We start from the raw sequence: 15366 nt of genomic DNA on the forward strand, positions 1-15366 counted from the left end.
GCAGCAGGAACAGAATCTTCCTCAACATTCTCAGGATGTAGCTAGATTTGGAGGCTACCGAATTGACCTGTAATGTCATGGATAATTTAGTATCCAATACCATTCCAAGGTTCCGGACATGATTAACCGGGGTGGGAAGTGCACCCAGTTCCTGCGGCCACCATGTAGGGGTCCAAAAATTAGGGTTATTCCCAAATAGCATCACCTCGGTTTTGTTGGAAATCAACCTGAGGCAATTGTTTGCCATCCAACAAGCTACCTCTGACATGCAGGACTGAAAGTTTTGGTCCAACCCAAGTTCTTTACCAGGTAGAAGAGACACAACAATTTGCGTATCATCCGCATAGGAGGTTACGCTAAAACCATGATTTCTGATGATAGGCGCCAGGGAGGAAACATATATATTAAACAGTGTGGGACTCAGTGATGATCCCTGCGGGACCCCACATGGCAGCGAGAATGGTTGGGAAGCACAGTTTTCCAACGACACTATTTGACTCCGATTGGAAAGGAAGGAGTTCAATAGGTCCCATGCCTTCTGCTGGATTCCGCAGTTTCTTAATTGTTCCATTAATAGGCCATGGTGGACCGTGTCGAAAGCAGCGGATAGATCTAAAAGGATCAATGCTGCCTTTCCCCCCGATCCACCGTGAACCTAATCTGATCTGTAGCCTCTAACAGCGCGGATTCGGTGCTATGACCCTCTCGGAAACCGTGCTGCGAAGGATCCAGAAGTGAGATGTTCTTCACAAAGGTGGTAAGTTGATGGTTCAGCACCCTTTCCACTAGTTTGGCCGGGAATGGAAGGCGCGAAATGGGTCGAAAGTTATTCGGATCAGAAGGGTCCAGATTAGGTTTTTTTAACAGAGGGAGAATTGACGCCTTTTTCCAAACTCCTGGGAATACCCCTTCATCAAACATACCGTTGAAGATTGCTGTAAGATGTTTTGCAATTGGTACTGGTGCCAGTTTGATGATTTTGAGTGGACAGGGGTCCAGAGGGGATCCGGATTTGATTTTAACCATCAACTCAAAAGTGTCCTGGGGGGTCAGATGTGTGAATTCCTTGAGGACAAACGATGGGTGAGGTTCGCTAGGCTTATTCCCGCCATCCTGGTCGCTATGAGTGGGGCGACTGAGACTAGTGAAGATGGTATTCACTTTGTTCTGAAAGAACAGAGCTAACTTTTCACAAAACTCAGTGCTGGCCGGTACTGTAGCTGGTTCCACACGCGACATTTTATTAATAGTGGCGAAGATCTCTTTCGTGGGATTTTTCGCTGCTTCAAAATGAGCGGCAAAGTGCTTCTGTTTAGTTTCCCTTAGCATACGTTTGTATGTATCCAGGTTAGCCAGATAAGCATGTCTTTCTTCCTCCGCGTATGTCTTCCTCCAGTTGCGTTCTGATCTCTTGCATACGCATTTTTGTGATTTCAATTCGGTCGTATACCATGGCGCTGAGGGCATAATTCTGTTAAAAACCGCTAGTTTTGGTGGCGCCAGCTTTACAAAGGCCTGAGAAAGCCAGTTTGTGTAGGACAGAGCTGCTTCCTCTGTGTTACTGGGGGTGGGAGTAAGTGAGGTGGAGAGTACCCTAGATAGGGTCTCTGCTTCTACCCTGTTCCAGGCTCTAACTGTTTTGGGCAGAATTGGGGGGCGCCCCTTAAATGGGTGGGGAGTTGGTGCAATGTTAAACCTGACACCCGCATGGTCAGACCAGGCCAGCGGTAACAAAGCTGTAAATACTAGTTCTGATGTATTGGAGAAAATCCCGTCAAGTGTATGACCCGCCCGATGGGAAGGACCCGTCACCTGTTGCGTCAGCTCGGCGGTTTCCATAATATTAAGGAGTCGAGCTGTATCAGGATCCTCTGGTCTCTCAAGATAAAAATTAAAGTCCCCTAGTATAGTATAAGACTTCTCCAGCAATACCTCCTCGAGAAGGGTACCCAAGGAAGATAGAAACGAAGGTTTAGGGCCCGGAGGTCTGTAGATGAGGGTACCTTTGCAGGAGAAATGGTTCGTAAGCCTCAGGTTAAAGGAAATTGCTTCACACGCTGTCATTGCTCGTGCTTTAAAAGTGCCCTGTATGGAACTATGATATAGAATTGCAATGCCACCCCCTTTTTTGTTGGCTCTATGAAGCACCTCACAGTAATAGCCCGGGGGTTGCTTGGACTAAGTCTGGTCCGGACGCCTCGTCCGTCCAAGTCTCAGTAATAAATGCAATTTTAATTTGTAGATCCAACAGCAGCTGAGAGCATTCCATACTATGTTTTACCAGAGATCTAGCATTAAGAAGAATGCAAGAGAAAACCTCTGCATCCCTGATGGTGGAGAGACCCTCTGTAGCCGTGAATTTAATGCCTTGCGGGCAGATCAGGGATAGAGGGCAGGCGCAGTTAGAGCAGGGGCCGGGGGGCCAAGCCAGCAGCGAATCTGCCGATATACGATTGCACCTGGCGTTACATTCCCTCAAGTTGAGCTCCATCAAGGAGGCTCTTGAGTACACGAGGCGCTTTTGGAGGACTGAGAAAAGTTGAGCAGGGGGGGTGCGCTGGGCGCGGGCCGGGCACGGACGGGCGCAGACGGGCTTGCCTTAGGCGTGCCAGCGGCGCGCCAGCGGCGTGCCCGCTGCACGCGTCCGCTGCGCGCATCCGCTGCGCGGTCGCGCCAGTGCCCCAGATATAGGTCTCGACATTTTCAACTGGACCGCTTGACCTGCCCCTGCCTGCCTAAGATGGCCGCCGTTTCCACCAGCCCGGTCCGTGGGAGGAGCCTGCCAGGAGCTGGAGAACGCGGGAAGGCGGCAGGAGCCAGGTAGGAAGCGCGACCAGTGCTGCCAAGTTATGATTAAAATGTTTAAAATAAAGTGCAAATAGGCAATAGATGAAGGAGCAATGTGCAAATGTGCAAATGTGCAGGCCGCAAGAGATACGAACAAATACAGGTTAAAAATATTACAACTAGTGCTAAAAGCTCGTCTTGATCCGCAACTGATTTAAAATAATGAGAGGCAAGGTTAACGATGCTAAGTCTACTACTCCCGGCTCAAGCCTCAGGAGCGTGGACAATGCGCGGTCGCGCCAGTGCCCCAAATATAGGTCTCGAAATTAACAACTGGACCGCTTGACCTGCCCCTGCCTGCCTAAGATGGCCGCCGTTTCCACCAGCCCGGTCCGTGGGAGGAGCCTGCCAGGAGCTGGAGAACGCGGGAAGGCGGCAGGAGCCAGGTAGGAAGCGCGACCAGTGCTGCCAAGTTATGATTAAAATGTTTAAAATAAAGTGCAAATAGGCAATAGATGAAGGAGCAATGTGCAAATGTGCAAATGTGCAGGCCGCAAGAGATACGAACAAATACAGGTTAAAAATATTACAACCAGTGCTAAAAGCTCATCTTGATCCGCAACTGATTTAAAATGATGAGAGGCAAGGTTAACGATGCTAAGTCTACTACTCCCGGCTCAAGCCTCAGGAGCGTGGACAATGCGCGGTCGCGCCAGTGCCCCAAATATAGGTCTCGAAATTAACAACTGGACCGCTTGACCTGCCCCTGCCTGCCTAAGATGGCCGCCGTTTCCACCAGCCCGGTCCGTGGGAGGAGCCTGCCAGGAGCTGGAGAATGCGGGAAGGCGGCAGGAGCCAGGTAGGAAGCGCGACCAGTGCTGCCAAGTTATGATTAAAATGCCAAGTTATGATTAAAATAGGCACATGGAATGTGCGGAGCATACACACTCCATCACGTCGCTATCAAATTTACTCCTATCTCAAACGACACCATATACAGATAGCGCTACTGCAGGAAACACATTTGTCCAAGACTGAATTGGCACACCTACATCGTCGTTGGCGGGGACATTTGTATGCCACGGGATACTCGGCGTTTGCATGAGGGGTACTAATATGGGTCAGACCGGGAGTCCCTTTTAAAGTCACGGACGTCAAAGTAGACACCGAAGGCAGATATGTAGCGGTGAACGGCACACTAGACTGCAGACCTGTGGTACTTGCCTTGCTGTATGCACCTAACACGGACCAAGGGGCGTTCTTTGATCATATCTCGCAAATACTAGCGCCCTGGCATGATACCCCTATGCTGCTGGGGGGAGATTATAATAGTGTATTAGATGCAGGGCTGGACCGATCGTTCCCCCCCCCCCCCCCAGGCACAAACACGATTCACGCCATGCGAGCGCTAACTGGTTGGGCGACGCACTGGAACCTGACTGATGCATGGAGACACCTACACCCGACTGACAGAGTGTACTTCTATTACTCAGGAGCTCACAGGCTGCATGTACGCCTAGACCGTTTTATGACATCTACCGCCTTATTGCCTTCTGTAGTCTCGACACATTATTTGGGCCGAACAACTCGGAACATAATCCTCATACTCTAGACCTGCAGTGGGAAATAACAGACCCCCGATTCCCACTTGGCGACTACAACCTGATGTTTTATTAGATGCACCCTTCCTTGGCTCATTAGCCACCGCTATTGATCAATATTTTGATGGTACCACTGGAACGGCCTCCACAACCCAAATAGAGTGGGACGCTTTCAAGGTGGTGATACGTGGCCACTGCCTACAAGCGCAAGCAGGCATGCGCAAGCAGTTGGAGAAGGACCTGCTCAGAATAGAACAACGCTTAGCCACACTTGAGCAGGAGGAGTCTATGAATGCCATGGACACCCTGTCCAGATTGCAAGAGGAACATTCCCAACTGCTGGACAGATTACGGTGTTTAAATTATGCGGCACACTCTGCGAAAACCACTCACCAGGGTGACAAGGCAGGCAAGCTCCTCTCATGGCTGATCCGGCAGGATCTTCTAGCTCCGCCGATCACGTCTGTGCGTACACTGCTGGATACTGTGGTGTACACCCAGGCAGCCATTCATGCCGAATTCACATCTCACTATGCTCAGTTATATCAATCCCAAGCGCAGTCCACGCCCGCTGAGCTTCAGTCCGTCCTGGCAGGAATCGAGTTACCGCAGCCCACCCCAGAGCAACAAGAGGAGCTTAATGCTCCACTCTTACAGAAGGAAGTAAGAGACAGCATTTTCTCATTACCCAATGGCAAATCACCGGACCCTGATGGTTTTCCCACGGAATTTTATAAGGCATATTCAGATATCTTACTCCCACAGCTACCGCCATAGAAGACTCCTCGATCACACCTACACAAAACGAGGCGACCCTTGTCTTCTTACTTAAGCCGGGTCGAGACCTTCAACTCCTCGGCTCCTATCGCCCCCTAGCACTTCTTAATACAGACTACAAAATATTTGCCTCTGTACTGGCCAAACGCTTAGCCCCATTAGTAAAGACACTGATACATCCCGACCAGAACGGATTTGTCCCTACTAGAAGCACCTCCGTCAACATACGAAGGCTGTTCCGTGTGCACACGTATGCCCCGCATGACTGGCCGGGATCCGGGTGCCTAGTTCTCGATTTGGAGAAAGCTTTTGATTCTCTAGAGTGGCCTTATCTTGCGGCGGTCTTGAGTAAATATGATTTAGGGGACGGGTACATACAGATGGTCGGTCTCCTTTATCAACGACCTACGGCACGGGTCAAGACGGGGAAGTTAATTTCTGATGCCTTGAGAATTAACCGAGGTACACGGCAAGGCTGCCCGCTGCCCCCACTACTCTTCTCCCTAGCTATGGATCTTCTGGCGGCATTACTCAGGGCTAGTGGTGGTGACTGGGGTATACCATTGGGCGACGGGTTACACACGGTCTCGCTATACGCGGATGACCCACTACTATATGTCAGAGACCTGCGGGCTATACCACCGGTCATACCAGACATTTTCCGCCAATTCGAACGATTGTCAGGACTCAAAGTGAACTGGACGAAGTCCGGAGTGTATTCTTTTACCAGCAGGATGACTGACACGGCCATCACTATTAATGGCGCCACGTTGACTTGGTATCCATCCATGTTCAGGTACTTAGGTGTATACATATACAGATCCCCCTCAGATATATTGGAGGGCAATCTGGTGCGGGCCATAAAGGCAATCAGAGCGCAAGTCCACTTTTGGAAGACGCTGCCATTGAGTGTGATGGGTTGCGTCACCTTGACGAAAATGATCATTCTGCCACGACTGCTATATTATTTTTCCAACCTCCCAATATATGTCCCAGTCAAGATTTTCCGGAGCCTGGAAGGCATCCTTCGTGATTTGGTCTGGAACAAAAGCAGGCCGCGAATAGCGTTAAGTAAACTGTATGCGCCCACGAGCAGCGGCGGCCAACCTGTTCCGAATATGAAACTGTATTACCTGGCTTCCCAGCTAGAGTTCCACCCATAAACCACGCAACTCACGATTCAAAATTATTCAGACATACATAATACATAAGGCATACCTCTCCCCTGATAAGATCAATGACTATTTCCACATCAATACTTCTGCTTGCCCCCGGTGTAAACTAATCGGAGCTGATCTGCTACACATGTAATGGTCTTGTGCCTCACTACGGTCCTACTGGCACGCAGTAGTGGACGCATTGACAAACTGTACCGCGGAGCCCTTACAATTCAACTGGGAAACCTGTGTCCTGGGGCTGTACTCACGGGGAAAAAAGAATAGAGTAACATCAAGATTCAGAGAGCTGGGCAAAACGCCTTATCACGAAATGTTGGAAGCACACTGACCCACCAGCACTGGCTAACTGGGAGAGATCCTTCACAATATGGGCGCAAGCTGAGTGCACCACGTTACATAAGGAGGAAACTGTGGGATTGCGCAAATACCCGATTGCGCAGGTCTGGGATGAACTCCTAAAAAAGCTCACACACCCAGACGCCGCGGAACAAGATCCGCAACCCTCTAGTGGCACAGCTGCAGCCATACCGCAACACGCTGTCCCCCTCCCCCCTCCCTTCTCTGACAAGATAGTAGGGACCGCCACCATTCCAACATGGCTGGTCAGACACGGCAAGTGAACATTGTGGCACCCCCCCGCATATCACTAACATATCACTAGACTTTATTATCATAATTTTCTCCACTTTTGCAATGTATTGACCCTCATACTAGTCCACACCATCCCTCCGATGCAGCTTCTGCATGCTACAGATGGCGTTCTTTTGTGTTTTATATCTATTTTTTTCATTATTAGTTACAGTTCACTTAAATAGACATCGTCATCAGACTCTTGGCAATGACACTACACATAGAGACAATGAGAAATATTCACAAAGTCTCCATAACAATGTTTAGGCGAAGATGCAACTGTAACATGTGTATTTACATGTCATATCTTGTCCTCTTCATAACTGCATAATTATTTGATTTACTCACTACTGTTGATACATGATTGATATGATGCAGGACAAATGTGTATTGTGCCGCCTGTATAAAAAGAGAAAACTTTCAACAAAAAGCTGTTTAAAAAAAAATTAGACGCATGGATAAGTGCAGCACACGCGAAGAAGAGGGAGATACACCAAAGTAAGGTATGGAGAGCTTTGAGGGAATGTCAGGAAGCGCAATGGGATGCACAGCTCAAGAGATGGAGAGTGGATACTATTGAGGGAGAAAGGTTGTCCCCTTAGGCTGGTAGGAGAGGGAGATTCTCAGTGCAGAAATAGAAGGAAAAATGGAAATGATAGTAGTGATACTGACAACAGCTTGTTGGATGGGTTGTTATCTGAGCGACTGCCACCTTATAATCCCCAATTACAGGGAGGAAGGGGAGATTTGGCCAATGCAATAAATATGAAAAGTGTGTCAGCACCTCAGACAGGTCCTAGTATGGGAGTTGTAGGAAGGATATCCACAGGAGTAGGGGGGACAGGAGTGTCCGCATTAAGAGGTATGGAACAGAACGGAGTAAATGCAGCTTCACAGTTACCGGAAGCTCTTATAGTACTGGTCACCATTGGTCCTGTTGTTCCTGTGTATGACCTGAGTTCAGTGGGAAGTTTTAGTCAGCGACACTCTGTTGGAAGGAAGTAGAAGGAACCGGATTGGGAAGGTCAGGGAACCCGACTGGAAATGGTCCGTCTCTAGTGCCTGCAGAATCTAGTACATCTTCACAAGCTACTGTCGATCCTTCGAGAGTACGCAATGGTTCCAGTGCTATAAGGTCTATACCTATGACAGGCACTAGCTCAGACTTGAGGATGTGGGTAACTCAAGGGAAAAGACCAATGGGTGCAGCTTCAGAAGCAAGTACAAGTCAGGAATCACAGGGAATCAACATGTCTTATATGTTGCAGACTTGGAGACTTGGCTGAGAGATCACAATAATCTCAAGGGAGGTCAGAGTAGTAAATCAAGTCAGAGAACCTTCACAGCTGCAGTAAAGGTGAAAACTATTGGACTTGGTGAGGTTGAAGGCTGAAATAGATGAGATAATTAGTGGGAACTTACCTTTGAAGAGAATAGAGACCTAAAAGCCAGATGACCTGTTGTTTGTAGCGAAGGATGTGGCACGTAAAGCGAGACGAGTGCATGAGAAGTTGTCAGAACTAGCTCAGAAGTATGAAGTAGACCTGTCTCGAACAAAAATGTTACAGGGAAATCATAGGCTTAACTACAGTGACCAGGAGCTGGAGGAAAAGAGTGTTACAGGATTATACGAGAGTTGGTTATAGGAATAAGGGCTTGGAGAATGCTGGGTAAGTGGGAGGAAAGGTAGTCTAAGAAGAAGAGTATGAGAAGGGAGACAGAAAACACCACCTCCAGGAGGGGGAACATCGGGAAATGAGGCATATCCACTAGGGGAGGTGCCTAGTGGAGGGTAGGTGCAAGTTCCATGGAGTAAAGGTGACCTTCCCGCATTCACAAATTATTTTCCTAGGTTGAGAGAGAAACCTGCTGAATACATACATGTCTATTATGAAAGGCTCTTGCAAACCTTTAAGCAGTGCGGTGGGTTGGACACACTCAATCCTAAAGACATGGGCAAATTTGTCTCAAAATGTGTGACAGGACTGAGACTGAAAATCAGCCTCATGATCCAGCAACATCTAATCTGCTGGCAAAGTAAGTCAGTGGATGAAATTTTGCAGTATGCCAGGTATTGCATTGATAATGTGGATTCTAAACAAAAGGGGGATAAAGGAAAAGTTAATGTTGGTTCAAATGTGAAATGCAAAAAAGGGGGGGCAGTAAGAAGCAACTGGAGGAACAGTAGTTCGCAATCAAGGGAATGTCCCAGGAGGTGTCTCAATTACATCAGTCATTCCATTCCTTTATTGATTGATACTGGTGCTACACGTTTGACAGTGAAATCGACAGTAGTCTGAAGTACTGGGTTATTTAGGAACCCAGCGGTGCCAGGGGTAGCCCCCTATGACTTCGAGTTCTTCCTGTCTTGGACCACAGAAACACAGAGTCTTGCGGTGGCGTCAAAGATCGTTTTATCATTGACTGCAGCCAGTAACAGCAATCCTAGAAGTACACACGGGTATGTTCTCAGGAGACTGCTCGATCTTACAAGACCAGTCTTCTCCTTATATACAAAATATCATGCTTCAGGCACACATTCCTCGTTTTACGATATGGTCATTCATATGTATTCATTACAAACGAAAAGGCAGAGTCATGATGACCATCCCACATTTCAGTTCAGCCAGCCCACAATTATTTACCCAGCGAGGCTCAGATCCCTCATCAGATATCAGCAGACCCCAATAAACACGGGCACCTCCTCCTCGTAAAACAGGCGATAAAGCAGGAAGTAGAGTCAGGTGTGAAAGAGATTAGTTGGGGCTTGTGTGGGATGAAAGGCTTTATGGTGTGTCAAACCCTGATGCTTAATCACAGGTGGCCATAGGAAGGGGAGCTCGTGAGACCGGACTGACCTCGGGCAGTGGAGCCAGCTCGCACAGGTCACAGAGAAGTCAACAGAAGGTACATGTGTTCTGAAGGCCTGTGCCTGTCCCTAATGTGCAGCCTATGTGAGGGCAACCATAAGATGGCTACCGCTCTAAAATGGAACCCACGAAGTCAATGTGTAATATCGTATACAAAGTGAATTTATCGATGAAACGTTATGCAAAACACTTGTACATACTGCATTGGCCATTCGCGGTTCGCTGATACCGAAATAGGCAGGGTATGGCCATGCATCCTACGTGGTCCCAAAATTTAAAGTACCACAAGTCCCAATTCTACCTCTCTTGGAAAAATGTATTCAAGTTGTAGGAGTTGCTAACAAAAGATTGAAAGACCCTTTGAAAGAAGAGGTGTCAGTTAAAATCAGAACCTTTCAGGATCATCATCGTTTCGTAGTATGTGATTCAAGTCCAGTCTGTTTGTTAGGGCGTGATCTTTTATCTATTGCATGCCAAAGGGAATTGAGCTGCATACTACGGATGAAGACATTGCCTTCAAGTTGGCAAATCAGAATCACTGCACAGGTATGTTTCCTTTACTGACAGTGGAAGACTTGCCGCTGGACTTGAGACACTGTCTCTCTAGTGGTATGGGACTTCACAAGAGAGGAAATCGGACTTCTTCGAGAAGTTGAGGCAGTCTGCATACAAATCAAGCCTAATGCAGAATTCCCGAGAACCCCTCAGTACAACCTGACCCCGGGAACAATGGCAGAGATTACACCTGTAATTGAGTAAATGATCTCGCAGTGCATTTAGAAGGAGATCATAGGAAGCCCGTACAATTAGCCCATCATGGGATTGCAGAAACCGAGAGGAAAGTATCACATAGGCCAGGACCTTAGAAAGGTAAGTAACATAGTGATTTCATGATGTCCTGTGGTACCAAATCCATCTGTGATCCTGTTCCAGATCCCTTGTGAAGCTGCCTGGTTCACAGTGATTGACCTGTCTCAGGCATTTATCTCTAATCCATTGCATGAGGAAAGCCATTTTCTATTTGCGTTCCATCTGCAAAATCGTGTCTTAACATGGTGTTGTAGCCCTCAAGGGAATTCAAAAAGTACATCCACCTTCAATCAGGTCTTGAAGAAGAACCTTGAGAGCTTGAGTTTGCCCCAAAACTGAGTGTTAGTTCAGTACATTGATTACCTCCTCTTCGCATGTGAAACACAGGAGGCTTGTAGAGATGATACTATTGCTTTACTGAATCATCTGGCTGATAATGGACATAAGGTGTCTTCAAGCAAACTTCAGTAGTGTTTGACTGAGGTTCAGTATTTGGGTCATTGAATTGAGAGAGACAAGAGGAAGGTGTCACCAGAATGAGTTGAGGCGATCAAGAAAATGAATCTGCCTACTTCCCAGAAAGATGTCAGGATAATTTTGGGAATGGTTGGCTACTGCCGACAATGGATTCAAATTTCTCCTTGATAGCAAAGCCTTTGCAAATGCTGACCCACAAGGATGCGAGTGATCCGGTACCTTGGGATAATGACTGCTTGCTTGCGTTCTTTGAGCTGAGAGAGTGCCTTTATTGCACTCCAGCTTTAGGAATGCCTGATTACAACAAAGCGTTTTTGCTGTTCTGCCATGACAAGGAGGGTTGTGCTCTTTCTGTACTCACCCAGACACATGGAGGTGCCCGTAGACCAGTGGCCTAATTTTCAACTACATTAGATCCTGTGGCTTCAGCGTTGCCCGGATGTCTCAAGTTTGTTGCTGCAACAGGTGTCAGTATTGATCGATGTGAAAGCATTGTGATGGATCATCCACTTACTGTATATGCACGACATTCAGTCGAGCTTCTCATGACCAGACCCAAAACACAGCGATTGATTAATAACAGGCTGACAAGACATGGACAGGTGTTGCTTGCAGCAGAAATTGTAACTCTGAAGAGCTGTTCTGTGTTAAATCCTTCTACCTTGTTACCTGTTCCAAATGCTGATGGGGAAGATTGTGAAGACCATGACTGTCTGGATGATGCTGAGCTTTGCACCTAGCCGAGACCTGACATTGTTGATGAATCATTGCCAGATCCCAATCAGGTCCTTTTTGTTGATGGTTCATGTCTAAGGGATAATGAAGGTAATCTGAGAGCAGCATGTGCTGTGTGTGCTGTCTCTGGAGTTGTGGAAGCTGCTTGTTCACTAGGAGTACACTCCACACAAGTGGCCGAAATCATTACCTTGACCTGTGCATGTCTTGTCTCTGAGCAGATCTGAGTCACCATCTATACTGATAGCCAGTACGGTTTTTTGGGGGTTCATGACTTTGGACAGCTATGGTCGCAGAAAGGGTTCCTAACGTCATCAGGTCCTCCCATTAGGAATGGGGAATATGTGAGACAACTGTTGTAAGCATTGCAGTTACCAAAGGAAGTGGCAGTCATTAAGTGCGCTGCACATGGGAAGGGAGATGACTTTGTTATGGTGGGAAACCGATATGCGGATGAAGGTGCTCGTTTTTCTGCTACACATGCATGCATTTTCAATGGGGAATATGTTGGCGAGAGTGCAGAGAAGACTTAACTCAGCATGATGCTAGCTGTTGCAGACACATGGGATGAAGTTAGGCGTTTTTAAATGGAAGCAACAGATCAGGAACACGCAAATTGGATCAGAGCAGGTTGCGTGTAGGGGGAAGTGACTTATGAGTTTCAACTGATGGAAAGGGTGGTGTTGCTGGATTGTCTGTTAAACTCAAAATGGCAAGGTAGATTCATAGAGCAGCTCATATAGGAAGGGATGCAATGGTGAGATTGTTCAGGCAGACTTGGTTCAATCCAAGGTTTCGTGTAATTGCTGAAGCAGTGTGCCATCAGTGTGTTTCTTGCCAACAGATTAATGCTGGAAAGAAAACTGTTGTTGCTGTGAGCCACATTGGCAGATCAGGGGGTCCTTTCAATCATATCCGGTTGGACTTTGTTGAGATGCCGGTGTGTACTGGATTGAGATACATCTACATTGGAGTCGGAAAGAGGAACGCACTTCCACAGCGAGATCATGAAGCTGTTGTCTACTGCCTTGAGTGGGCATCATGGACTGCATTGTATTTACAGGCCAGAGGCATCAGGCATTGTGGAGCAGATCAATGGGACATTAAAGGTGAGGCTGGCAACAGCGTATGCTTCACATCTATGAAATGGCCTGATGTGTTGCCCTTGGTTCAATGATCCAATGACACCTCCTGATACATAATAACTCACGGGGAGCTACATAGAGTTAGTTAGGTTTATTTAAATTAAAATAGAGACACCTCAACACAAGACTATGTAAGTACCGAGGAATCAGCATGAAGCCAAATCTGTGCAACCAGATTAGATGGTGCAGCATAAGTAGTGCAATTAATTCAAGAAGTAGAATACAGAAAATCAGGGAGCATGAGTCACAATTTCCCCGCATCGAGGATTGGTGAATAAAAGCATTAAATCTATCCCTACTCTAATGCTAAGGCGGCATCCCTTCATAAGCATTTGCAGGAGGAAGGGTAAAAGTTGTCAGCACGTGGAGTCTCCCTGAGAAGCCTCTCCACTGTATGGGTCATGTAGTATAAAGCTACCAAGACAGAGCTTTCGCTAAGATGCTCCTTCTCTGAAGGCAAGGAAGAAGCAGCACACCATCCCTAACTTCATCAACAAGTTTTCCGTAGATGGCATTCCCAGAGTGCAGGTGCAAGTCACGCCATCTGCTCTGGGTCCGGACAACGGAACACTTTCCTTGATACAATTTGTCCTTGGTTTGCAGGCCTTCTCCTGTGTAAAGCACAACCACTGTCCTTTATTGACTCAAGCCACGTGATTGTAACTTCTTCTCTCCTGGCCTAACCAGTAAAACAAAGACGGTATTTTAACTAGTAAAAGCGCTTATTTCACCTGCACCACAAAAAGTGAGAAAGAACAAGTTCCAAAGCACACAAGAAAATCAAACTGTTAAGCCTAAAGCGAGAGTTTTCAGGGACTTTCATTTCAGGCCTACAAATTTCAGCTAAGAAAACATTTACAATTTCACATAACATTATTGTAATTTCAACTAATGCTTTTATCAACGCATGAAATGGCATAATTAATAAGCATATCTAGTACATGTATTTTTGTCAGTTTCACAACACATGTTAATATTTTTTGCTAGTTACATTCTTCTTCTACATTGATTGTCCATGTTACTTCCCAATGTTCTAAAATAAACCACGTTTTATGTAACAAGTTTACAATTCTAACACTTCATGTTAATGCAATAAATAATTATATGCGGGTGCGCTCTACGTGTGGTTATGATGCACCCCTACAAATTGAAATGAAATTTCTGCTTCATCACGTGTGCTGCAGAATGCAGCACACATGGAAAGAGGAAAAAACAAGGAGAAATTGACATATTTTTCCTTGTTACACCTCACTTTGGGAGGTGTATGGAATTCATGCTTCCACTGCTTTACATCACTTTGTAAGTCTGGGGGAGTGTTAAATTCCATGGGTGATGCATGAGAAACCCACTGCAATGCCCATGACATTCCTCCTGGGTGCACAATAAGGCGATGCAGCGATTTGCGCTGCATCACCTAACACATGATTTATAAGGCCACATAAAACGAAGCAGGGTGGCTTTGCATCACTCCATAAATCTTTATGAGAGCACTTCATCACACATGTAGCACTTTACATGGTCCAAAGTTTATACAGGGCTCCCAGAAATAAGTCCCTAAATGAATCCAGTGATCCAACCACCCACATAGTCATGCATCATCGATCCACCTGTGTGTGTGGTACATATGATCTAACATGTTTGCTGCCTGTGACTATATGCATGGGTGTCTGAGTGTGCATGCGTACCTGAAGGTCTTTTTGTTCTACCTGTATGAGCCTGAGTAATGTTGGTTACTCTGCGTTGGTGCTTTTGGATGAGTTTTAGTGTGTATGTGATCCAGCGCAAAAGCCGGGGGAAATAGAAAGAGTACAACTATCCTCCCTGCGTTGCAGACCCACCGTCACACTACCTCATTCACACACGCATTCATTGGTGGAGCCCATAACACCAACACTCATACGTATCTTTCTCACGAGTCTGCACACAGGAGGGATGATATAATTCTTACGCTGGACATGTGGGGGGAACACCTTACAAACTATAGGGAGAGAAAAGTTATTTTACAAATATACATTAGCAATCGTCGCCTATAGATCCCTAATTCTAAACATCAAGGCACTCCACCCACTTGGTCGACGGACCAATTGGTTGGATTGGTTGATGATGATTTAAAACCAGCTAAAACACATTTAAGACTCAGAATCCTTATTTCCCTTAATGAAACACCACAAACTCATATTTTCTTGTTAATCAATATTTGTTTACCTATATTTTCATAATGCTTTATATTTTCATTTGTTTCGTCAAAGTTTAGAATTGCTAGATCAATTTAAGTAAATCACAGAACATCATATTTACCTAATCTGGCTATCTGGGGTCCTCTAATTCATTGGCTCTGCATAATCAAATTTGTCGT

Source organism: Triturus cristatus, chromosome 5_1 (assembly GCF_964204655.1).
Source record: "Triturus cristatus chromosome 5_1, aTriCri1.1, whole genome shotgun sequence".
NCBI classification, from domain to species: Eukaryota; Metazoa; Chordata; class Amphibia; order Caudata; family Salamandridae; genus Triturus; species Triturus cristatus.